The sequence below is a fragment of the Bos taurus genome, chromosome 10 (assembly GCF_002263795.3).
Source record: "Bos taurus isolate L1 Dominette 01449 registration number 42190680 breed Hereford chromosome 10, ARS-UCD2.0, whole genome shotgun sequence".
Lineage (NCBI taxonomy): Eukaryota > Metazoa > Chordata > Mammalia > Artiodactyla > Bovidae > Bos > Bos taurus.
Window position 1 is genome coordinate 75,368,119 of NC_037337.1, and position 27,856 is coordinate 75,395,974.

The window sequence follows — 27,856 nt, forward strand, 5'->3', positions numbered from 1 at the left end:
TTTAATTAGACATTGTTAAGAGAAGGCAATGGCACCCGATTCCAGTACTTTTGCCTGGAAAATCCCTTGGACGGAGGAGCCTGGTGGGCTGTAGTCCATGGGGTCGCTAGAGTCAGACACGACTGAGCGACTTCACTTTCACTTTTCACTTTCATGCATTGGAGAAGGAAATGGCAACCCACTCCAGTGTTCTTGCCTGGAGAATCCCAGGGATGGGGAAACCTGGTGGGCTGCCGTCTCTGGGGTCGCACAGAGTCGGACACGACTGAAGCGACTTAGCAGCAGCAGCAGCATTAAGATAATGAGGCTGCAAGAGAGCAGAAACTGGCGCAGTCATGAAATCTTGTGAGAGCCATGGTAGATCACAGAAAACCAAAGTAAAGAGGCAGAAAAGAAACCACAGAGAGAAACAAGACACCATGAGCACAGAGACTATGGCAGAGCATGAAGAGACAGAGTCTCCCCTGGTCTTTAGAATGATCTCGGTTCTTGGCTGCTTTCCTTTATCAGCTCACAGACACCCTCATGATAAGCGGGATTAAGCAAGACTGTGAGTTTCTTGTATCAAAAGCACTTCACCAAGAATAACACTCTGACACAAACCACAGCAAAATCTTTTTTGACCCACCTCCTAGAATAACAAAAATAAACAACTGTCACCTAATTCAGCTTAAAAGCTTTTGCACAGCAAAGAAAACTATAAACAAGATGAAAAGACAACCCTCAGAATGAGAGAGAACATTTGCGAATGAAGCAACAGACAAAAAGTTAATCTCCAAGATATATATATCTACAGCTCAAGGAGCTCAATATAAAAAACACAAGCAATACAATCAAAAAATGGACAGAAGACCTAAAGAGATATCTCTCCAAAGAAGGCATACAGATGGCCAAAAGGCATGGGAAAGGACACTCAGCATCAATAATTATTAGATAAACGCAAATCAAAACCACAATGAGGTGCACCTTACACTGGCCAAGATGGCCATCATCAAAAAATCTACAAATAATAAATGCTATAGAGGGTGTAGAGCTTCCCTGGTGGCTCAGAGGGTAAAGCGTTTGCTTGCAATGCAGGAGACCTGGGTTTGATCCCTGGGTTGGGAAGATTCCCCTGGAGAAAGCAATGGCACCCCACTCTAGTACTCTTGCCTGGAAAATCCCATGGACAGAGAAGCCCGGTGGGCTACAGTCCACGGGGTTGCAAAGAGTCGGACACGACTGAGAGACTAAACTTTACCTTTGCCTTTATAGAGTGTGTAGAGAAAAGGGAACCCGCTTATACTGTTTGCAGGAATGTAAATTGATACAGCCACTGGGGAGAACAGTATGGAAGTTCCTTTAAAAAAAAAATTAACCTAAAACTAACATATGACCCAGCAATCCCACTACTGGGCACATACCCAGGCAAAAGGCATAACTCAAAAGGACACATGTACTCCAGCGTTCATTGTAGCACTATTTACAATAGTCAGGACATGGAAGCAACCTAGATGTCCATCGACAGATGAATGGATAAAGAAGATGTGGTGTATATAGAAATATAATGGAATATTACTCAGCCACAAAAAGGAAAAAAATTGAGTTAGTGTCGTGATGAACCTAGAGCCTGTCATACAAAGTGAAGTCAGAAAAAGAAAAGCAAATACTGTATATTAACTCATATATATGGAATCTAGAAACATGGTACTGATGAGCCTATTTACAGGGCAGGAATAGAGATGGAGACATAAATAACAGACTTATGGACACAGTAGGGGAAGGAGAGGGTGGGATGAGTTGAGAGAGTAGCACTGACATGTATACGCTATCATGTGTAAAATACATAGCTAGTGGGAAGCCGCTGTATAGCAGAAGGAGCTCAGCTGGGTGCTCTGTGATGACCTAGATGGGCAGATTCAGGGGGTAGGAGGGAGGCTCCAGAGGGAAAGTATATGGGTATACATATGACTGACTCACGATGTTGTTGTACAGCAGAAACTAACAACATTGTGAAGCAATTTTATTTCAATTTTTTAAAAAAGCACTTTACCTGCACTATTTCTGACTTACTGCCAAGTAACCGTAAGCCTACCATAATCAGTATCTCTTTGGAACCCAGGTAGGTTTATTCTCTAAAGAGAAGAGTCTACAGAGTGGTTCTTTGGTGTGCTTCTTTGAAATAATGATAGTCTCCACACTCTAGACTCTCAGCTTCCTGAAAGCAGCAACCTCATATGGTTCTGCACACTCATGTATACCCAGCATAGTGCCAGCACACAGACTCTTTCAGTAAACATATTTTGAATGAAAGAAACCACAAGTCATTTTAAAATGTTCAATGTACTTAATTTCCACAACAGCTCTCTGAGATATTTCTCTTAACCACAGCTTATTGCAATGCAGTTGTTGTCTATTGGCCCATGTAATATTATACTTTTTACCAGTTTCATCTGAACCATTAAAATAAAGAGCCAGAATAGTAGTTAAATTTTAGTATTTCGATTAGTCCCTATAGTCAAAGAAAGAGAACAAATAATCCCTTGCTTCTCTAAAGTGCAACAAACCATTTTCTTATTCTAATTTAATATTCCCATCAACCATATGAAATAACATTACATTCTCACTTTACAGACAAAATTCAAGGCAGAGAGGAGTTATATAACTGGAAAAGAGTGAAGCCAGAATGCAAACATAGGTCAGACTTAAAAATTTTAGTTCTTTCCCTTTATCCTAAGCTGCTCACAGCAATCTTAGAGATCATCCAATTCACCCTTTTGTTTTACATGTGGGAAAATGTAAAGGTCTTAAAGTAGAACTTCTGATTCCTGACTCTGAGAGTTAAGAAGACATAAACATCATTGTTCTGCTGATGAAAAGATACCAACACAAAGCCAGGATAATTCTTGACTGGAGTCATTGAAAGTATTGAGGATTTTTTTATCCAGATATTAGTATTGCTGATTCCATTTTACTACTGAAGTTGTTCCATTGGCCATAGAAGAAAACTTAAATCTCATAATCTACTGTTAGTTTTTCTTATGGTATGCATGCATGCATGGATATATCAATGGATATATCCCTCTATCTACATATATGCATAGATAATTTCCCCTGCATAGGAAATTGTTATACTTTACATGATCAGTTCCTCCATATTCAAGCAAATGTAGATTTTTTAAAAATAATTTTGTAGAGCCACATATGGTCCAGGTAATTTTATCTATATGCCACTTTACTAATGTAGAGTCATAAGAGAAGCCTACATTTTCCCAAGTCTCCATTCATCTGGGGAATTAAAATCTTCTATATAAAATCTGAGTCATCATGAAAAGATCTCATCTTCCAATTGTTCAGCATTCATGATTCCTATTCCTTCCAAGAGAGATGCAAGTGTGAATCACTGCCAGTACTATGTCCTGAGTGCTAATTCCTAAAACTCTATTACCAGACCTCTGGCTTCATCTCATGCTCATTAAATTAACTTTAATCTCATAGTGATTCAAAGTCCCACCAGCAGGTTGCACTGAAATTTTATAATAATTTAGAGTTTTCTAAGTTTCAGTTTTCTAAATTCATTGCAATTCATTAGCAGTGATACCCTTGCACTAGATGTCATCAGGGAAAAACACCCAAAGGCAAGATCTCTGCTTCCAAAGTGGTGTGTGTGTGTGTGTGTGTGTGTGTGTGTGTGTGTGTGATGTCCGTGCTGACTAAGCAGGTCAGGCAAATGCTAGACCAGGTGCACATTTAGGCTCTGCAATTGTGGTCTCTAGATCCACTGGGATTCCAACCTACTTCAAAGCTTGATTTGCAAGTTGGTAGACTATTACTAAATATGCACACGTGCACACACATATACACACACACACACACATACATCTACCTATTAAATCCATGCACACTGTGATAATTTACTATGCTTGGATGCCTTCTTTTAAAACATTCTTACCACTACCTGGTACAGTATAAAGATCATAAACTTCAGAGTCTGACATCTAATCTAAGTTCTGTCATATACTAGTTTGTTTGCTATTATACTGGAACAAGTTACGAAACCTCTCTTTTTCTCATTTTTTTTTCATTTGTATAAGGACAGTCCTGAATGTTCATTGGAAGGACTGATGTTGAAGCAGAAACTCCAATACTTTGGCCACCTGATGTGAAGAGCTGACTCATTTGAAAAGACCCTGATTCTGGGAAAGATTGAGGGTAGGAAGAGAAGGGGACGACAGAGGATGAGATAGCTGGATGGCATCACCGACTCAGTGGACATGAGTTTGAGTAAACTCTGGGAGTTGGTGATGGACAGGGAGGCCTGGCATGCCGCAGTCCATGGGGTCACAGAGAGTCGGACATGACTGAGTGGACTGAACTGAACTGATAAGGACAATAATACATTTCCTCACATTAACACTCTATGGATTAAATAAAATAATGCAGGTAATTCACCCAGCACAGCACCCAGGAACTAATACTCAATGAAAGTCTCTGTCTAAGAAGAACATAGGTACCATTAGGTCACAAAGGTAGGCCACCAATTCATATTTCAAAAATTACTTACAATTATATGGAGAGCAAAACATACAAGTGCCTGGAAAACAATATGGAATATTTAGAAATTCAGAAGAAAATGGTCTAAAATCAAAATACCCCTCGCTGTCTTCTTATGAAAATGAATTATAACTTTCAGTTTGAAGTGTATTTTTCTTAGGAATTTATCTCTGAGACATTTTGCTTTAAGGCATTGGTTTAAAGAGTTGAAATTTCATCAACTTGAAACTGGTAGTATAAAGACTTCTTAAATCCAAATGGGAACACATGGAATTTATCTGTAAAATAGTTTTTACAGAAAGATCAAAGGGAGAAGATGTTCTACAAAGTCATGACATTGAACATAAAAGATAACTATGAAACAGCATAACAAGTTTCATTTTCCAGCTAAGTATGATATTTTAGGGGATCATATAATTATTAGGCCAGGTAGTGTCTTCAGGCCTCTGTGAATCTTACCGCACTTGGGCCTGGAGTGATTTAAACCTGGTCAGACAGATGGGCCTCCATCATTTCAAAAGAGCCTTGTTATAAGCTTTAGAGGTTCAGAGACAAATCGTAACAATAAAATTCATAGAAAAACCTTTTGAGAACTATCTAAAATGGGTGAGGTCAACGGAATAAAATGAAGTAACTGGTTCTGGTACAGACATCTTTTAAAGGCCATTTGTCCTCCAAACAAATTACTTAAGGAGTAAACCAAATTTAACCTTCTAGGCAGATGAGTGACCTAAGTCTTTGGTGTGCTTTCTTCATACAGTGATCACAGATAAGGGCAAATATGCTACATGGGGAACCACTTGAATCATACAAACTGTGAAAGCAGAGTCCAGAAGATAACGGTAAAATGTTGGTTTGTAAATCTGTCAGTGGACATAATGGCTTAAGCCCAGCAGGAGTCTTAATGATAGATCGAGTCAAATAAATTGGATAATTTTCATAAAAGGCAACTAATTGTTAGCATAAAGGTCACTTATTTTTAAAAAAGATGTTTTCACAGATAATGTACACACTGAAGAATGGAAACACCAGAGAGAGGGCATAGGGTATATGGGGTTCAGTTCAGTTCAGTTCAGCAGCTCAGTTGTGTCCGACTCTACGACCCCAAGAATCGCAGCATGCTAGGCCTTCCTGTCCATCACCAACTCCCAGAGTTTACCCAAACTCATGTACATCGAGTCGGTGATGCCATCCAGCCATCTCATCCTCTGTTGTCCCCTTCTCCTCCTGCCCCCAATCACTCCCAACATCAGGGTCTTTTCCAATGAGACAACTCTTCACATGAGGTGGCCAAAGTATTGGAGTTTCAGCCTCAGCATCAGTCCTTCCAATGAACACCCAGGAGTGGTCTCCTTTAGGATGGACTGGTTGGATCTTCTTGCAGTATATGGGGTAGTGTCAACGTTTCTCTTCCCTGAGACCATTCATTGGTGGTATATACTCCTGAGAGATAAAAAGGAAGTTAACTACAGAAGTTCAAACTAGTGGAACTTCCCTGGTGGTTCAGTGGTTAAGAATGCACTTTCCAATGCAGAGCACAAAGCTTCCATCCCTGGTCGGGGAACTAAGATTCCACATGCTGCAGGGCAACTAAGCCTGGGCACCACATCTACTGAGCCCACGTGCCACAACCAGTGAGAAGTCCACACAACACAAGATCCCACATGCTGCAACTAAGACCTGACACAGTCTAATAAAAATAAATGAATGAAGCTCAAACTAAAAATAAGGACTTTTATCACTGTGTATTTTGATCCAAAGATTTCATCAAATTGAGGCAGAAATGCTCCAAAAATCAGAATACTCAGTATATGGAAGGAACCTGTTTCTCACATGTTTTCAATAATTAGTAATTGTTATTATAATTAACATTGTTATAATTATAAATAATTAAAGCAACTAATAACAGTATTTTGCTTCCCAGGGTGTGCTAGTGGTAAGGAACCTGCCTGCCAATGCAGGAGACATAAGAGACAGTGGTTCAATTCCTGGGTCAGGAAGATCCCCTGGAGAAGGAAATGGAAACCCACTCTAGTGTTTTCGCCTGGAGAATCCCATGGACAGAGGAGTCTGGAGGGCTATGGTGCATGGGGTCGCAGAGTCGGACATGACTGAAACGACTTTATCACCTACAGAGTTGCTTACTGTGTTTAACAACTACATTCAGATTCATAGTCTCTTTTAAGTCTTCAAAAAATACCATAAGTTGTGTCATATCATACAGATGAAAAAATGGAAGTAAAAGAGATTAATTAACCTGACCAAGACAACACAGCTAGTAAATGGTCCAGGTAACATTAAATGTTGTTTTCTCTAGTCTCACAAATTCACTTGAATGGTACAGATACAACATATGTAATGACCTCATTTTAAAATATCCTAGGATAAAAATAAAATCACAAACATAAACACAAAAGTGTAACTGAAGTACAAAGATTATCAATTCTTTGGAGAAAAGTGGCCTTGCGTAAGCCAGCACAGAACAATTATTATTACTCATTAAGAGAAAATAATCACTTTCTGAGGATATTCAATTTACTGTAATATTAATAAAGCTTTAGAAAGCCCAAAGGATGGTTTATTGTGTGGAAGCAGTGGGGAGTGTGATTTTTCTTGATTGTATGGTCTTTTTTTTTTTTTTTTAATTCATTGTCTTTGCTTGGTCCAGTAATTACATTTTGAAGTTCCATAGCACAAAGAAGCTGATGTAGCAAGTAAGCCAATTTGAATAGGTTTTTCACTGTTTCTCATAAAGACATGATTTGCAGTTACAATATTTTCCTTCACCCAATGCCTTCAGATGATCAAATCCTCCCTCAGGAAAGGAAACAAAACCAGCTAAATTGCCAACATTCTTCACCTCTTGAGACAGCTTATTTGCATATTGCAATGAAGGCTCTTATTATCTCTTATTCCATCTTGAATCTAGAATACTTTATTGTGATCTTAAAACAAAAAGACATCTCTACCTCGATGAGTCTGATGATGTCCCTCCTGCAGAATTCAGCGATAAGTTTGACCCTCTGCCATTTTCTCAAATTATATTTTGGGTCAATTTGCAAGTACTTTTTAAAACATGCATTTAACAACTTTTCCAAAACACAGAATGAGCACCTAATAGATTTCCTCCTTATATGAAATCAATGGCACCCTCCCTTCCTACTTAATTTATGTAACCAAGGTTCCACAATACTGAGTCAACTCATTCAGATTCAAAAGACCTATTATAAAATTAAAGTTTCTAATACACTGAGTAACATCTGAGCAGAATCAGAGATGCAAAAGAAAACATTTCCAAAGGGAGTTGTGGGAAGAGATGACACACATAGAACTGAGCCTTCTCATTTGTGAACTGAGCTTTGGAGATGCTCAGACACCATGAAGAAGTTAACAGAACTCATAAGAACCATAAGAACTCAACAGAACCATAAGAAACCTCTGTTAAGACAGAATTTAGGACCCAGAGGTGCAGGAAATGGCTGCTCAGAACAGAAGATGGCCAGGAACCACACCATGGACAGAAAACAGGCTATGGGAAGCTGTTTTACCTCCCGACATGCTCTGTATAACAAATGAGTAACACCAACCTGTAATCAGCCAGCAGCAGGAGGGAGCCAATAACCACAGGACAGGACAGTCATTCCTCCCTAGAGCCCAGTAGTGACAACTGTGAGAAGCACCCATGAGGAAAGTGAAGTGCCCATGACAAAGTTACAAAGGGAAGTGAATGGACTGAGATAGAGTCTAACAGAGGCCAGCATCCCTCTTGGTCAGCCAGGTGAGCACAGGAAGTGCTGCCTTGACTAGAAGACCAAGGAAATTCTTTTCTGCTAAACACTCATCTTTGTATTTCCTTTCTGCTTTGCTCTCTGCTAGCAATTTCTTCCTCACCTGGACCTACCTCCCAACTTCAATTCTTACATCATTTCACCACCAGTTCAGAGTGGGGAGAACACATGACAATGGAGATTAAAAAGGAGAGAAGAGAAGAGAAATCGGTGTCATCTCCCTGATTCCTCCTGCCTCAGCTTTGGTGCATCCTTAAGTTTCACTATAAAAACCTAATCTGCTGACATTAATATAAGATGCTGTGTAGTGCATGCCTATCACATACCAGGCTCAGGGCCACTTGCTTGACAAATATTATATAATTCAGTACAACATCTTGGGGCAAGGATCATTGCCCCTAATTCAGAGGTGATGAAAGTCTTAAAATTTAAAAGTCTTAAAATCTATCCACAGTCATACAGATTTTATACATGTTCAAATCCAAGATTCAAATCCAGATCAGGGTGGCTCCAAAGACCATATTTAAGTATGCTCTTCACTACCATTTCTAGAATTCCCTTTGAAAATACCAAACAAATAGATGCAGAGAAAGCCTTTGACAAAATTCAACATCCATTTATGATAAAAACTCTCCAGAAAGCAGGAATAGAAAGAACATACCTCAACATAATAAAAGCTATATATGACAAACCCACAGCAAACATTATCCTCAATGGTGAAAAACTGAAAGCATTTCCTCTAAAGTCAGGAACAAGACAAGGGTGCCCACTTTCACCATTACTATTCAACATAGTTTTGGAAGTTTTGGCCACAGCAATCAGAGCAGAAAAAGAAATAAAAGGAATCCAAATTGGAAAAGAAGTAAAACTCTCACTATTTGCAGATGACATGATCCTCTACATAGAAAACCCTAAAGACTCCACCAGAAAATTACTAGAAATAATCAATGACTATAGTAAAGTTGCAGGATATAAAATCAACACACAGAAATCCCTTGCATTCCTATACACTAATAATGAGAAAACAGAAAGAGAAATTAAGGAAACGATTCCATTCACCATTGCAACGGAAAGAATAAAATACTTAGGAATATATCTACCTAAAGAAACTAAAGACCTATATATAGAAAACTATAAAACACTGGTGAAAGAAATAAAAGAGGACACTAATAGATGGAGAAATATACCATGTTCATGGATTGAAGAATCAATATAGTGAAAATGAGTATACTACCCAAAGCAATTTATAGATTCAATGCAATCCCTATCAAGCTACCAACAGTACTCTTCACAGAGCTAGAACAAATAATTTCACAATTTGTATGGAAATACAAAAAACCTCGAATAGCCAAAGCGATCTTGAGAAAAAAGAATGGAACTGGAGGAATCAACCTACCTGACTTCAGGCTCTACTACAAAGCCACAGTTATCAAGACAGTATGGTACTGGCACAAAGACAGAAATATAGATCAATGGAACAAAATAGAAAGCCCAGAGATAAATCCACGCACATATGGACACCTTATCTTTGACAAAGGAGGCAAGAATATACAGTGGATTAAAGACAATCTCTTTAACAAGTGGTGCTGGGAAATCTGGTCAACCACTTGTAATAGAATGAAACTAGAACACTTTCTAACACCATACACAAAAATAAACTCAAAATGGATTAAAGATCTCAACATAAGACTAGAAACTATAAAACTCCTAGAGGAGAACATAGGCAAAACACTCTCTGACATACATCACAGCAGGATCCTCTATGACCCACCTCCCAGAATATCAGAAATAAAAGCAAAAATAAACAAATGGGACCTAATTAACCTTAAAAGCTTCTGCACATCAAAGGAAACTATTAGCAAGGTGAAAAGATAGCCTTCAGAATGGGAGAAAATAATAGCAAATGAAGCAACTGACAAACAACTAATCTCAAAAATATACAAGCAACTCCTACAGCTCAACTCCAGAAAAATAAATGACCCAATCAAAAAATGGGCCAAAGATCTAAATAGACATTTCTCCAAAGAAGACATACAGATGGCTAACAAACACAGGAAAAGATGCTCAACATCACTCATTATCAGAGAAATGCAAATCAAAACCACTATGAGGTACCATTTCACACCAGTCAGAATGGCTGCGATCCAAAAGTCTACAAGTAATAAATGCTGGAGAGGGTGTGGAGAAAAGGGAACCCTCTTACACTGTTGGTGGGAATGCAAACTAGTACAGCCACTATGGAGAACAGTGTGGAGATTCCTTAAAAAACTGGAAATAGAACTGCCTTATGATCCAGCAATCCCACTGCTGGGCATACACACTGAGGAAACCAGAAGGGAAAGAGACACGTGTACCCCAATGTTCATCACAGCACTGTTTATAATAGCCAGGACATGGAAGCAACCTAGATGTCCATCAGCAGACGAATGGATAAGAAAGCTGTGGTACATATACACAATGGAGTATTACTCAGCCATTAAAAAGAATACATTTGAATCAGTTCTAATGAGGTGGATGAAACTGGAGCCTATTATACAGAGTGAAGTAAGCCAGAAGGAAAAACACCAATACAGTATACTAATGCATATATATGGAATTTAGAAAGATGGTAACAATAACCCTGTGTACGAGACAGCAAAAGAGACACTGATGTATAGAACAGTCTTATGGACTCTGTGGGAGAAGGAGAGGGTGGGAAGATTTGGGAGAATGACATTGAAACATATAAAATATCATGTAAGAAACGATTTGCCAGTCCAGGTTCGATGCACGATACTGGATGCTTGGGGCTGGTGCACTGGGACGACCCAGAGGGATGGTATGGGGAGGGAGGAGGGAGGAGGGTTCAGGATGGGGAACACATGTATACCTGTGGCGGATTCATTTTGATATTTGGCAAAACTAATACAATTATGTAAAGTTTAAAAATAAAATTAAATTAAAAAAAAAAGAAAATACCAAACAAGCTGGCATCTATAGCCAGGTGTAACTCAGATGCCTTTATAGGTTAGGAAGGTGATTCTCAATACCCAGGCAGTGGAAACAGGCTACCTTGCCCATCCTCCTCACCAGGGATTCTCCCTGAGTGAGGCAGGATGGAAAGAAAAATGGTTTTGAAAAAAATGGATGCTTTTGTCTTTTCTAGTCATACTTTTGGAGAAGGAAATGGCAAACCACTCTAGTATCTCGCCTGGAAAATCCCATGGACAGAGGAGCTTGGCAGGCTACAGTCCATGGAGTCACAAAGAATCAGACAGGACTGAAGCAATTTAGCACACACAGAGACAGCCATACTTTCTCTGTCCTCTGAGTTCTGTGTCAGAGAAAGAACACAACCCCTATTTGATTCCTACCCAAAACACAAGGCATGAAGATTGAGCACCGTGTATGGCAAGGCTAATGAAATTTGAACACTAGATATTCCCCAAAGACTCCATGCTTCTCTGCTCCTCAAGCTCTCCTCTCTCGGGAATCCTCTTTGAAGAACACTTCGGTGCTCTGCCCACTGTGGCTTGGCTTGGGCATCACTGCTTTTCTAAGATTCATTCATCTGCTTTGCTCAATAACAGACCAGCTTCTCCAAGTTCCCTCATTTATGTGTCCAGAAGAACAGGACAAAAGCCCATTTTCCTCTCTTTTCTCTCCCCCTCTCCCATCAGCTCTCAGATAGGGGTTCGTTTTTCTCACCCATGTAAATTATTCTACCTACTTTGAAAGTTAGATGCTTTTCATTGTAGTCAGGGTTTTTTTTTAAGTGCTGTTACTAACATTAATTAAGAAGTTACTTATAACTTACTAATAATTTAGTTACACAGAAAACATTTGTCTCTTCAAATGGAGTAGCGAGAGCTGCTCTTACTAATTCTCTAAGGTCACTGGCAGACCAGTACAGTGCTTAGACTATAACACTTTAGAGAAAAAGTATTTAATCCCAGACCATGCTATTAAAATGCTCTTTAGTTAATATTTTCCCACAAAATCTTTAGCAATACCAATTTAGTAACAACAGGACTGGTCTATGTTTTAGCCACATGGAAGGAGAGGTGTTCCAGAACTTCCAAGGCAGTGGGATGGCCCCAGATGTGAGGAGAGCTCAGAAATGCAGCTGGAAACTTCTCAGACTCTCACTGGTAGGTTACAATGGAAACCAGGAAAGAGCAACAAGCTCCCTTGACAGAGAGTGGGGAGAGCAGAGCACAGGGCAGAGCTCTGGAGTGCCACATCTCCCCAGTGCAGAAAGAGCTAAGAATATTTCTACTATTTTTTAAAAGGATTTAAGTGGTTCCTGAAAACAAAGATCAATGTTTTGCATAAGTTTAGCCTTCGTGGCTGCTGAAATTTTTCATCTGATTTCTCTTTTCCTCCAAACGACGTTCTTGGAACATGTTCTGAAATCTCAGAGGAAAAAAATAAAGGCAAGCCAGGACCTCCAGCATTTGTTAAAATGTTTTGTGTAATCCATCCCGGTTTATTTGACTCCAGGACAGGCTGATTTTAATCCTCATATGCAGTCCCTTCTGACCCTTTGCCCACAAAGATAAGCAGAGTAAAGCTTTTACAATAATGCAATATTATATCTGGAAAGGATTCCACAAATCCTCCTGTAAGATCGGTATGAAAAAAATCCAATTTAGCAAAAGCTTTAAATACACACACAGGCATGCACAACACAGTGTACCTCCGACCTGGGAAGCTCACAGTGAACAGGGACCAAAGGGAAACAGGTCTGTATTCTGAAAAAGCATACCCCTTCAGCACGCTATTCTTAATTCATCAATTTTTTAAATAGATACTGAACTAGTTATTAAATAAATATTAAGATGACTCGACTTTCTTTTTCTCTTCCTGTTTGCTCTGGATCTCAGACTATAAAAATAAAACTTTTGTTTTACCTTATGAATCTCCCAATTTTTTCTAGCAAAATGTCTAGCATTCACAGTTTTGCTTTCCCTTCTCCTTTACCATGTATTACCATGATTTCAGAGTAAAATCCTTTTTTTTTTTTCCTAATTTTAAGCTTGCTGCTTTATGCTTACAGTATTATCCAGATTTAATGGAGAATTAAACAAACAAACACTAAAATCAGCCTAATGGTTTCCCAACCAGCAGTAGTACAGATAAAAGTAGTTTGCTTCCCCTTGGCAGATTTTGACCAACATTACACAATGACCTTATCTTGTAAAGCAAAGTGATCAGCCTCCCCCAGAGCAGCCACCCAATAGCTCAGGCTCTTAGTCTATTTTCATTACCCACATTTTTATTCTACCTAGTTGTTTTGCGGTTGATAGTTTAGCCTGGTGAGGTCACATAGAGTCAGACATGACTGAAACAACTTGGCATGCACACATGCACAGTTTACAGGTTCAGGGAATGAGATGTAGCAGTAGAGTCACATGCACTAAAAGAGAAAAAATGCTAGAGGCTGTGTGTGAAATTGACAGATCTTGCAATGAGTTAGAGCTGGAAAGTTGTATAAAAAAAATTTTTTTAATAAAATTCTCTCTTGTCTTTCCAGAGAACACTGCTGATTTATTCTACAGTGAATTCTTTCATAAAACCAAATATCACTTGGTGACACAGTTAAACTTCCTCTTATTTATCTGTTTTAAATCTGGATCTTTATTTGTTGGGTTCACTGAATGAATTTCATTTACTCACAAATTCCGTCTTCATCCCTTTCTGATTGCACCACATGCTCTACGACAATCCCAGTCCTTTTTTCTTTTGCACAAACAAATGTACTTGCATATGCATGGAAGCTTTGTCTCTGCCCATCATTCTTCACCCACCTTCCCTAGAACATCTTTATTTCCCTATTTCCTGACTTTAAAGTCCTTAGTCCCCACATTCCACCTCTTGTAGTTATTAGTTTGCATGTCTCATTTGCCTACCAGATGACCATTTCAAAGGTCAGAACCAAGTCAGGCCTTGTTTTATATCACCCAAAGCTTACAAAATAGGTTCTCAATAATTATTTGCTGAATTTGAACCAATGTTTTTCTTTCATATTCATCCAAGCCTCCTCTGACACCAGTTCAAGCAAATTGTGTTACAACACAAAATCTAAATACCTTGTGTAGCATACAAGACTGGCCATATACTTGTCCCTTTCTCAGCCCTATCTCTTCCATCCACCCAGAACTATGTGCCAACTCATATATATATTTAAGCTATATTGATTAAATAACAAAGTTGTTGCTTAGCTGCTAAGTCATGTCCTACTCTTTTTGAGACCTCATGGACTGTAGCCCACCAAGCTCTTCTGTCTATGGGATTTCCAGGCAGGAATACTGGAGAGGGTTGCCACTTCCTTCTCCAGGATCTTCCCAACCCAGGGATTAAACCTGCAAGTCCTGCAATAGCAGGCAAATTCTTTACCACTGAGCCAACAGGAATCCTCAAATAAAAACGTACCATATTATTTTAGGGCTTCCCTGGTGGTTCAGATGGTAAAGAATCCGCCTGTGATGTGGGAGATGTGGGTTCAATCCCTGGGTTGGGAAGATCCCCTGGAGGAGGGCATGGCAACCCACTCCAGTATTCTTGACTGGAGAATCCCCATGGACAGAGGAGCCTGGCAGGCTACAGTCAGTGGAGTCACAAACAGTCAGACACGACTGAGCGACTAAGCACATATTATTTTAAAAGGACAAATTATGTAAGTCTTAAGCATATTACTTATCTTCCCTATAAGTGTTTATTTCAATGATTAATTGGTTCTCTATGTTGATTTTCATTTTTAAATTTTAGTTCCCCCAGATAATATTACCTTATGCTTCTGTACTTTTGCACGTTAGCCTCCTTCTTAGAACACTCCCTACCCTGACCCCTTGTCTAACTCCTCCCTCCAACGACTCCGAATTCAAATCTCTACTCCCAGATTCTCTCCTGATTCCCAAAACCATACATATAATTGGCTTGTTCATCTCTACCAAGAGATATTAGGAGTCTGTGGCATTGATCCAGTTGAAATACTATACTGATAGCTGTGAAGATGGGTGAAAGAAGTAGTCTAGGATATATTTTGAGAGCTGTGTCAGTGGGAATGTCTATGACATATAGATGCGGATTACTTCACATTATTAGAAGTTTACCACAATGAGGCTGAGAGCATAAGCTCACTTTCCTGTTAACTTTGCTCCTCTTCATTGTTAAACATCTCCTGACTAAACACCCTGTAAGCAGATGAGTCTAGTTGTCAGACTCCTTTTTGGAGATCCAGACTTACATTTCCACCTTCCTTCTCAAAATTTCTACTTAAATGTCTCACAGTTATCTCATATTTAGCATATCCCAAACTGAACTCTTATATCTTATGCTACCTCAAACTGCTCTTTCTTTAGTGTGCCTTACCTTAAAAGTTGGCCATTTCTTCACCTAGTGTCAGAAACATGGGAGTCAACTTTAATGATTATCTCTGTTACTGCTTATATCTAAATGATCATCATGTCCTAATGATTCTACTGCTAAATTATTACTAAATAATTACACAAATTATTTATGTCCATTTCTATAGTGACCACCCTGGTTCAATCCAACTTCATCTCTCACTGGACTAGCCTGAATAGTTATCCTTTCTGCCTCTACTCTAGACTTTACTCTGTGCTTCTACACAAAGTAAAGCCAGCATGTTGTTTTAAAACTTCAAATCTAATCACATCTCCTCCATTTTACATTCTTCAATGCCTTCTAATCCTTTTAGAATAAAATTTTTTAAAATCCTCACCCTGGTTTATAGCACCATGCATAATTTGGTTCCTACCCATCTTTCTAACTGCATCCCACAACATTCTTTCCCCGTACTTACTTGGCGCTAGACACACTAAGTTTCTCTCTGTTCTCACAAGTTCATCAGCTCCACACCTGTGATCTCCTCTACTACATACTCAGCACCTAGGCCATGCTTGGCATATACATGTTCAATTAGTTCAATTAATGTTTATTAAATGTATAAAATAATTAATGAGTTCTGAGGACCATCACCTTTATGCCAGAAGAATAGTTCAATCTGTTATGATCCTTTTAGCTATAAGTAATGGAGGAGCCAATGAACAGAGGTCTCAATATTAAGAATTTTATGATGTCACACAACTAGAAAACCAAGGAAAGGTTAGTTTTGACTCAGCTTTGACCGATTATTTTAGCTTCAGAATAACATCCTAAAGCCTCCAGGTTCTTTTCTTCTCTCAGATCTGCATGCTCAGCATGCAGGAGCAGGCCCATCCCCTAATGGTCACAAGAAAACTAGAGAATTTCAAATATCACAGGTAGCTAACCACGGGAGTGTTTTTCCTCCATTCACCTCCTTTTATTAATGAAAAAACATCAGATCTCTCTTAAACCAACTCCTTTACACCCTACCCCCTGCCCTCTACCCTCATCATTTCTTGGCCAGTTTTTTTTGTAATAAATCCCATGGTAGTACATCTTCCCCTGATAGCCCAATCCTCTCCTCCTTCAACCACAATGATATTTCTAAAATAAACATCTGAAGTTATTTTCTTTCTTACAATTTTTTCCCACAGCTATGGGAAGTTCAACACCTCAGCAGGCCCTGAAAGCCCCACCATGATTTAGTCCTCACTTTGTCTCTAGCCTGGACTTCCCTGGTGGCTCAGATGGTAAAGAATTTCCCTGCAGTTCAGGAGACCCAGGTTTGATCCCTGTGCTGGGAAGATCCCCTGGAGAAGGGAATGGCTACCCACCCCAGTATTCTTGCCTAGAGAATCCGATGGACAGAGGCTACAGTCCCATGAGATAGCAAAGAGCTAGACAGGACAGAGTGACTAACAGTCTCACTTTCACTTGTCTCCAGCCTAATTTCTAAGACTTTCCTACTCATGAGGAGAGGGAGTCTTACTGATAAGAGTCCAGACGCTGAAGTTCGACTCCCTGAGTCTGAATCTTGGCTCTGTCACTTCCTTAATTACTCGAGCAAGTAATTTAACCTCTATATGTCTCTGTTTTCCCATCTATAAAATAATATTCCCTGAAAATTAAGTGAGGTAATATATACAAAGTATGTGAAACAGTGCCTAGCCCAACATTAGTTGCCATCTCATGGACAAGCCATTCCAAGTTTCTTTGAACCTGATTTTTTTGTTCTGTCTCTGTGCATCTTCCTCAAATCCCCTTCCTCATTTTATCTGCGAGGCAAAGTCCTCACTGTTCAAAAGTCACTCAAGAGCCCTAGCTTGTGAGGACTTTAAGCTTTCAGATGCATCATCAGCTACTTCTTAACATTTGCTCTGGGTTAGAGAAAGTTTAGTTTTTCTATCAGTACCAGTCTTCCCTATCAAGCAGTCCTCTACTCATTCTTTGTGACTTCTACTGGACTCAATACTCCAGAAACAAACTCTTGATCCCTCATTCCAATTTAAAAAATAAAAAGGTTAAACATTTGTAGAAAACTAATCTTAGACTTCAGAAGTGACATAAAGGAATCCTTCATCATTCATTTTATTCAACAAGCAATTATTGAGCATGATTATAAGCACCATACGAAGAGCAGGGATCACAAAGATTAGTAATATAAGAGTTTATAGTCTAACGTACAGACTGACATGATCAGTGGAACTTTCTGTGATTATGTAAATGTTCTATAGTTTCTTTTGCCAAAATAGTGACAATTAGCCAGATGTGGCTATGGAACACTTGGAATGTAACTCATGCAACTGATGAAATGAATATTTAATGTTATTTAATTCTAAGTAATTTAAATAGCCACATGTGACTAGTGACCACCATACTGGACAACATAATATAAACCATCATATAAAAAAAATAATTACCAGGCAACCAAGACTGTTGAAGAGATACATATAAAGTAACAGGAGCAAAGAGAAATGAGTGACCAATTGTTTATGGTGGTGAGAAAAGCTTCCAATATTTGGTCACAAAGAATGAATAGAAGACTGCATGATGGGGAAGAGTGGTGCAAATGGAGAAACAAACTTCCTCCAGCTCAGACAGAATCTAAAGAAATAGCTGACAGCCCATCTGAAAGCTGAATGAAGATCTCACAAGCTGGGGCTTTTGTCACTAAATGCTTTCTTTAAGATGTATATACCACACCACTTGTTGGTTTTTAATCTTCAGTGAAATTGAAAAAGCACAATTAGGAAGGAATGGAGAGAAATGAATGAAGATGAGTGAATTACGCTGTACATAAAAGTGTGAAATATTATATTTTGAGATAAGTGACCTCACAGATTATAATGTAGTAGAGAATATTTCTTCATCTGTGAGTTTATACTATATTAAACTAATTTCTGAGAATTTATGTATCCTTAGGGAGTATGTATGTGTTGCAATGTGATCTGTGTGTATTTGAGAGGGAACTATTTATCACTCAACAAGGAATATAAAGGAATATAAAATCTGTACTCATCTTAATAGAGAGATTTAGGGGAAAGGACTAGGCCCCAGACTGAAGGCTCCATTCCAAAGCCATCCTACACTGTCTTCCTAGAGCCCCTAGGCATATCTCTACGCTACACTACTCCGACTTTGACAAATATACTACTGGGTTAAAAGGAGAGATCCTGAAGTCATACTTGACCCTATGGAAAAGGTTTCCAAAGATGAGCAGAGATTCACCCTGAGGAAGTTAAGAGAGAAGGTAAACCTGAGGACACAAAAATAAATTTAGAAGAGGGTGGGACACATTGAGAGAGTAGCACTGAAACATATCTATTACCATATGTACATTTAGATAGCAGGAAGAAATTTACTGTATGATGCAAGGGGCTCAAATCTAGTGTTCTGTGACAACCTAGAGGAGTGGGATAGGATGGGAGGTGGGAGGCAGGTTTAAGAGGGAGGGACATACATATACCTATGGCTAAATCATATTGATGTATGGCAGGAACAAACACAATATTGTTAAGCAAACATCCTCCAATTTTAAAAAGTTAATTATAAAAAATAAAAGTTATAGTTTTGCTTTTTACATTTAAAAATAAATAAATAAAGTTAGGAAATGTTACAGCAGAATGACGACTGCCCACAAAGTGACTGACAATGGTTTAACCTCTTGGATACATTTCTATTGAGTCATGAGACAGGTAGCACTTTGAAGAAAGTTTTAAATGTCTTCCTTTAATGTAATCATTGTTGTTCAGACAACCTAGCACATTGAAGTCCTTAAACAAAATGAGGAAGAGCATGAAGAAAAGTGAGCCCTGCCAAATGTTTGATATCTCTATCTCCTCCACAACCCTCTCCCCAGTGGCCTTGAGACAGGAACAACACTGTCTTAAAGGTACTACTGTGGACAATTTGTTGTTAGATTTCACTCTTAACAACAACAGCCATGTCCAGCAGTAGAATGAATAGTGGTAGGTGGGAAGATGAGACTCAGATGAGCAGTGATCTAGTGAATGGAGGAGGAGGAGATCCAAGACTTCTGTCCTTGAGCTTGTACACACACACACACACACACACACACATACACAGACACACACACACAACTACACAAAGATACTAGAGGGTGATGACTTTCAAGGGATGAAAAATGCCAAAATTTTGATAACAGTGAGAAATGCATTCCAATGAGCTTATATGCAAATTACTGTATAATATTTGAGAACCGTGCCTAACTCCATACCATTATACCTGTTTTAGTCTACTTGAAGAAAAATCTGAATTAGTGAAAAATCTTAATCATACATGATTTTTAAGGACATACAATTACTTTTATACAATTATACTTTTGAATGAGTTGAACACACCTAGTGATTGGAGAGGGAAATGGCAACCCACTCCAGTGTTCTTACCTGGAGAATCCCAGGGACGGGGGAGCTTGGTGGGTTGCCATCTATGGGGTTGCACAGAGTCGGACATGACTGAAGCAACTTAGCAGCAGCAGCAGCAGCAGTGATTGATACAACCCAGACAAGCAGAAGTCCACAAGATTGGCTCAAAAGTAACGCTCAAATTCTCCAAGCCAGGCTTCAGCAATATGTGAACAGTGGACTTCCTGATGTTCAAGCTGGTTTTAGAAAAGGCAGAGGACCAGAGATCAAATTGCCAACATCTGCTGGATCATGGAAAAAGCAAGAGAGTTCCAGAAAAACATCTATTTCTGCTTTATTGACTATGACAAAGCCTTTGACTGTGTGGAACACAATAAACTGTGGAAAATTCTGAAAGAGATGGGAATACCAGACCACCTGATCTGCCTCTTGAGAAACCTGTATGCAGGTCAGGAAGCAACAGTTAGAACTGGACATGGAACAAGAGACTGGTTCCAAACAGGAAAGGAGTATGTCAAGGCTGTATATTATTACCCTGCTTATTTAACTTCTATGCAGAGTACATCATGAGAAACGCTGGGCTGGAAGAAACACAAGATTGCCGGGAGAAATATCAATAAGCTCAGATATGCAGATGATGCCACCCTTATGGCAGAAAGTGAAGAGGAACTAAAAAGCCTCTTGATGAAAGTGAAAGTGGAGAGTGAAAAAGTTGGCTTAAATCTCAACATTCAGAAAACGAAGATCATGGCATCCAGTCCCATCACTTCATGGCAAATAGATGGGGAAACAGTGGAAACAGTGTCAGACTTTATTTTTTGGGGCTCCAAAATCACTGCAGATGGTGACTGCAGCCATGAAATTAAAAGACGCTTACTCCTTGGAAGGACAGTTATGACCAACCTAGATAGCATATTCAAAAGCAGAGACATTACTTTGCCAACAAAGTTTCATCTAGTCAAGGCTATGGTTTTTCCAGTGGTCATGTATGGATGTGAGAGTTGGACTGTGAAGAAGGCTGAGCACTGAAGAATTGATGCTTTTGAACTGTGGTGTTGGAGAAGGCTCTTGAGAGTCCCTTGGACTGCAAGGAGATCCAACCAGTCCATTCTGAAGGAGATCAGCCCTGGGATTTCTTTGGAAGGAATGATGCTAAAGCTGAAACTCCAGTACTTTGGCCACCTCATGCAAAGAGTTGACTCATTGGAAAAGACTCTGATGCTGGGAAGGATTGGGGGCAGGAGGAGAAGGGGACGACAGAGGATGAGATGGCTGGATGGCATCACTGACTCGATGGACGTGAGTCTGGGTGAACTCCAGGAGTTGGTGATGGACAGGGAGGCCTGGCGTGCTGCGATTCATGGGGTCGCAAAGAGTCGGACATGACTGAGTGACTGAACTGAACTGAACTGACAAGACTGGCCTTAATGTTTAGCTAGTTAGCAATATCAGCAAATAAAACCATTCACAAACTGAAAACTCTTGTTTCCTTCTTCCTATTTGACTATTCATTTAGTGATCTCTATTCTTCATGTGGAGAAGGCAATGGCACCCCACTCCAGTACTCTTGCCGGGAAAACCCCATGGACGAAGGCACCTGGTAGGCTGCAGTCCATGGGGTCGTGAAGAGTCAGACACGACTGAGTGACTTCACTTTCACTTTTCACTTTCATGCATTGGAGAAGGAAATGGCAACCCACTCCAGTGTTCTTGCCTGGAGAATCCCAGGGACGGCGGGGCCTGGTGGGCTTCCATCTAAGGGATCGCACAGAGTCGGACACGACTGAAACGACTTAGCAGCAGCAGCAGCATTCTTCATGAATGATATACAGGTAAACTCCAAACTAGCCCTTTGTTCAAATAAGCATAACTTAATATTAAAAACCACACACAAAGTAAAGAATATTACCAAAGTAAGTCAGCAAACCTGGTATAAGGCAGGTTCTATTCCAGCATAAGCAGCAGGCAGAAGCGAGAGTCAGAGTCTAGTCAAGCTGTGTTGACACCTGCAAGTGAAGCAAGTTCTCTGATGTTTTTTTTTCCAACAAAAACTAATTCTAGTCTAGAAGTCAAGTAAAGCAAGTTCTCTGTTATTGCCAACATAAAATAACTGTAGACGTCAAAAACATAACTTCTTTCCCCTTTAGGCTCCAGGCATGCTATGCTAGTTACCTGTTTAACAACCGGCTCTCTAATTTTAATTCTCACTTGAATTTTGGTTGATGTTTTGGTTTTTGTTAGGCAGAAAGATGAATTTAAAATATTTAAGTTGAAACTTTACCAGTTTGCCAATTATGTGAACATATTCTTTGCTGAACCAGATGATAATTTTCTAACACTGGAAGACTATTTTTTCTTCTTTTGTGCTACTCACAATGAAACAGCTAAAAACATCACATATTTACATTTAGTCTTCATTATTAGCTTTTCCTCCATTACTTTCTTAGGTCTAGATAGACAATTAACAAAATAATAGCTCAAGCCTTAGTTTTTAGTGTTTGCTGATTTCCATTGTGTAAGTTTTCTCATCATGGACCCCTCCAGCTACCAACAGGATGCCAATGAATGCAGACTTGGGAAGAGATACACAGTAGCCTAACATTAACTAATTTTCATCACACAGATAAATACAAATAACCTCAAGAGCATAGGGATAATTACAGTGTGAAATAATTAAGAAATAAGTTTTTCCTTTAATATAACTCATTTCATTATAAGTTTACATAATTTAATGTTGACAGTGCTTAACATCCAGCTTGCAAAATTCCCAAAAGTTCATCAGCTCTCAGGGGACAGTAGAGCAGGCGCTCCAGCACACAACTGGTCCAGCCACAGCCTATATATGTAAAATACAATTCTGAACAGAGTAACATGCAACCTACTAGTATCCTCCAACAAGTGAGTTTGTGTGAGCTTCAGAGACTTCAGAGAACAGAGCACGGTAGCAAAGAGACACAAGGCTAAAAAAAAATTACAGAGAATATTTGTAACAACCAAATAAATATAGAAGTAGATATAATACAAAGCGCTGAGTATGTTAGAAAGGGTAGTTACATTAACAGTATCACAGATTAGGCTTTTACCTACCCACCCAATACCTATTTTTCCCTATAGAGTAGTCTGTCAGCTGCCTGTCAAATATCCATTCTCCCTTCCCATTTTGCTAAAAGGACACTACTATTCTTGGGAGCACCCTGAGCCCAATTAATAAATTATACTTTCCAGCCTCCTTTGCAGCCATGTGGCAGTTTGAGCCAATGAAAGTAAATACAAGTCGTGGCTTCCAAGAAGACTTTATTAAAGAATTCACTCTGTCACATGATGTTTGTTCCTCAGTCTTTTTCTCCCCTATCTGGAATTCTGCATCAAGGCCCTGAGACCTGAAGGCTGAGAAAACATGCTTGAGATATTTGGCAGAGAGATAAAAGTCAGGTCCCTGATGACATCCTTGATCACATTGCCATCCCTACCCTGCCTACCTCCAGCTTTTCATTATGTGAGGAAAACAGAAAACATAGCTAGATTATATCCAAGCTACTCTTGGTTTGATTTTTCTGCTCCATGCAGCCAAACTTAAAAAGTCTAATTAATAAGGGATCAACATGAGAAGACCAGGAAAGATTGTCAAACAAGAATATGATAAAGTTTAGCCATCAGCATCACATTCCAGCTTAAAATGCATCTGAAAGAGTCCTTCATTAATTTTCACTCAACCTCCCACTAGGCATGCACAAGGACCATAAAGGAAAACTATGGCTGACTGTTAATGTATCCTAAGAATTTGAAAGGAATTTCAACTAACTGTGAGGCCATTAAAGTTGGAATGAAAAATAATTGGTGACCTATGGGTCATCCTTTGCTACCAGAAGCATACGTAACAAGAAGGTAGACAGACACTCTGTCCTTCTGCCACTATATCAGCCAGTGCTTGCTTTCTTTTCTTTCTTTTTTTTTTTTTTACTTTACAATATTGTATTGGTTTTGCCATACATCAACATGAATCCACCACGGGTGTACACATGTTCCCCATCCTGAACCCCTCCTCCCACCTCCCTCCCCATACCATCCCTCTGGGTCATCCCAGTACACCAGCCCCAAGCATCCTGCATCATGCATCAAACCTGGACTGGCGATTCATTTCACATATGATATTATACATGTTTCAATGCCATTCTCCCAAATCATCCCACCCTCGCCCTCTCCCACAGAGTCCAAAAAACTGTTCTATACATCTGTGTCTCTTTTGCTGTTTCGCATACAGGGTTATCATTACCATCTTTCTAAATTCCATATATACGTGTTAGTATACTGTATCGGTGTTTTTCTTTCTGGCTTACTTCATTCTCTATAACAGGCTCCAGTTTCATCCACCTCATTAGGACTGATTCAAATGTATACTTTTTAATGGCTAATACTCCATCGTGCATTTGTACCACAGCTTTCTTATCCATTCGTCTGCTGATGGACATCTAGGTTGCTTCCATGTCCTGGCTATTATAAACAGTGCTGCGATGAACATTGGGGCACATGTGTCTCTTTCCATTCTGGTTTCCTCAGTGTGTGTGCCCAGCAGTGGGATTGCTGGGTCATAAGGCAGTTCCATTTCCAGGTTTTTAAGGAATCTCCACACTGTTCTCCATAGTGGCTGTACTAGTTTGCATTCCCACCAACAGTGTAAGAGGGTTCCCTTTTCTCCACACCGTCTCCAGCATTTATTGTTTGTAGACTTTTGGATAGTGGCCATTCTGACTGGAGTGAAATGGTACTTCATAGTGGTTTTGATTTGCATTTCTCTGATAATGAGTGATGTTGAGCATCTTTTCATGTGTTTGTTAGCCATCTGTATGTCTTCTTTGGAGAAATGTCTGTTTAGTTCTTTGGCCCATTTTTTGATTGGGTCATTTATTTTTCTGGAATTGAGCTGCAGGAGTTGCTTGTATATTTTTGAGATTAATTCTTTGTCAGTTGTTTCATTTGCTATTATTTTCTCCCATTTTGAAGGCTATCTTTTCACCTTACTTATAGTTTCCTTTGTTGTGCAGAAGCTTTTAAGTTTAACTAGGTCCCATTTGTTTATTTTTGCTTTTATTGCCAATATTCTGAGAGGTAGCTCATAGAGGATCCTGCTGTGATTTATGTCGGAGAGTGTTTTGCCTATGTTCTCCTCTAGGAGTTTTATAGTTTCTGGTCTTATGTTTAGATCTTTAATCCATTTTGAGTTTATTTTTGTGTATGGTGTTAGAAAGTGTTCTAGTTTCAGTCTTTTGCAAGTGGTTGACCAGTTTTCCCAGCACCACTTGTTAAAGAGATTGTCTTTAATCCATTTTATATTCTTTCCTCCTTTGTCAAAGATAAGGTGTCCATAGGTGCATGGATTTACCTCTGGGCTTTCAATTTTGTTCCATTGATCTATATTTCTGTCTTTGTGCCAGTATCAACTCTCTTGATGACTGTGGCTTTGTAGTAGAGCCTGAAGTCAGGTAGGTTGATTCCTCCAGTTCCATTCTCCTTTCTCAAGATTACTTTGGCTATTCGAGGTTTTTTGTATTTCCATACAAATTGTGAAATTATTTGTTCTAGCTCTGTGAAAAATACTGTTGGTAGTTTGATAGGGATTGCATTGAATCTATAGATTGCTTTGGGTAGTATACTCATTTTCACTATACTGATTCTTCTGATCCATGAACACGGTATATTTTTCCATCTATTAGTGTCCTCTTTGATTTCTTCACCAGTGTTTTATAGTTTTCTATATATAGGTCTTTAGTTTCTTTAGGTAGATATATTCCTAAGTATTTTATTATTTTCATTGCAATGGTGAATGGACTTGTTTCCTTAATTTCTCTTTCTATTTTCTCATTATTAGTGTATAGGAATCCAAGGGAATTCTGTGTGCTGATTTTATATCCTGTAACTTTACTATATTCATTGATTAGCTCTAGCGATTTTCTGGTGGAGTCTTTAGGGCTTTCTATGTAGAGGATCATGTCATCTGCGAACAGTGAGAGTTTTACTTCTTCTTTTCCAATTTGGATTCCTTTTATTTCTTTTTCTGCTCTGATTTCTGTAGCCAAAACATCTAAAACTATGTTGAATAGTAGTGGTGAAAGTGGGCACCCTTGTTTTGTTCCTGACTTTAGGTGAAATGCTTTCAATTTTTCACCATTGAGGATAATGTTTGCTGTGGGTTTGTCATATATAGCTTTTATTATGTTGAGGTATGTTCCTTCTATTCCTGCTTTCTGGAGAGTTTTTATCATGAATGGATGTTGAATTTTGAGAAGAGGGGGAATCAATAGGGGAGAGAGCACACTAGCCAGTAATCAATTCCCTATGTGCTCTCCACAGTCTGGATCCCTCAGAGATGTTCACAGAGTTACACAGAGAAGAGAAGAAGGAGGAAAGAGACAGAGGTGGCCAGGAGGATAAAGGGGGGAATCAAAAGAAGAGAGAGAGATCCAGCCAGTAATCAGGTCCCTAAGAGTTCTCCACCATCCAAAACACACAAAGAGATTCACGGAGTTGTGTAGAGAAGAGAAGGGGGAGGGAGGAGCTAGAGGCGACCTGGTGAAGAAAAAGGAGAGTCCAAAGGGGGAGAGAACAGTCAAGCCAGTAATCTCGCTCCCAAGTAAAAATAGGTACTGAAGATTGGGTTCTTAAAGGTACAAAATTGATAACAAATACCAAAAAGCAAAGATTAAAAATCTAAAGTAGAGGTTGGATTTTCAAAAATACAATATTAAAGAAAAGAAGGAAAAAAAGTAAAAAAAATGATTTTATATATATATATATATATATATATCTTTAAAAAATAGGGTCTCTCTTTTTTTTTTGCAAAGTAATAGCAGGTTATAAAAATGAAAATTAAAGGAGTAATAGAGGACATAAAAATTTTTTTTAATTTTTAAAAAATAAAGAATGATAGTAAAAATAGTAAAAATATATCTAGGACTTTCTGTGGCGTTGTTGTGGGCAATGTGGGGTCAGTTCATTTTCGGATAGTTCCTTGATCGTGCTTATATTTCTCAAGATCTATAGGCCCCTTCCTATGTAGTCAGTACTAACTGCTGCTGCTGCTGCTGCTAAGACACTTCAGTCATGTCCGACTCTGTGTGACCCCATAGACAGCAGCCCACCAGGCTCCCCCATTCCTGGGATTCTCCAGGCAAGAACACTGGAGTGGATTGCCATTTCCTTCTCCAATGCATGGAAGTGAAAAGTGAAAGTGAAGTTGCTCAGTCGTGTCCTACTTAGCGATCCCATGGACTGCAGCCCACCAGGCTCCTCCATCCCTGGGATTTTCCAGGCAAGAGTACTGGAGTGGGGTGCCATTGCCTTCTCCGAGTACTAACTACAGGGTTTTAATCTATTGCACCTGTCACTTTCAAGGAGGTGCCCTCTGTTTTAGCTTCTTCTGTTTGCTGGTCTCTTCAATGTCTAACTTCCACCCTGACACAAGGGGGCGGTGGTGGACACTTTTTTAGGCTCACTTGTTCATTGTGCTGTGGGGAGGGAGAAACTCTGCAAACAAATAATACTAGCGTGTGCTCGCAGTGTCTCAGCCACACTGGGCCTGCTCCTGCTCACGGCGTGTGTGCTTTCCGTGTCTACACTGCTTAGGCTATAGGTTGCTCTGCCAGAAACCGTCCGAGGCTGGCCCTGGGCTGCATGCACCTCCCAGGTCTAAGCCGCTCAGGTTCAAGCACTCAGGTAGTCCTCAGAGGCGCAGACTCAGTTGGGCCTGAGTTTTGTGCCCTTCCCAAGTCCGAGCAGCTCAGG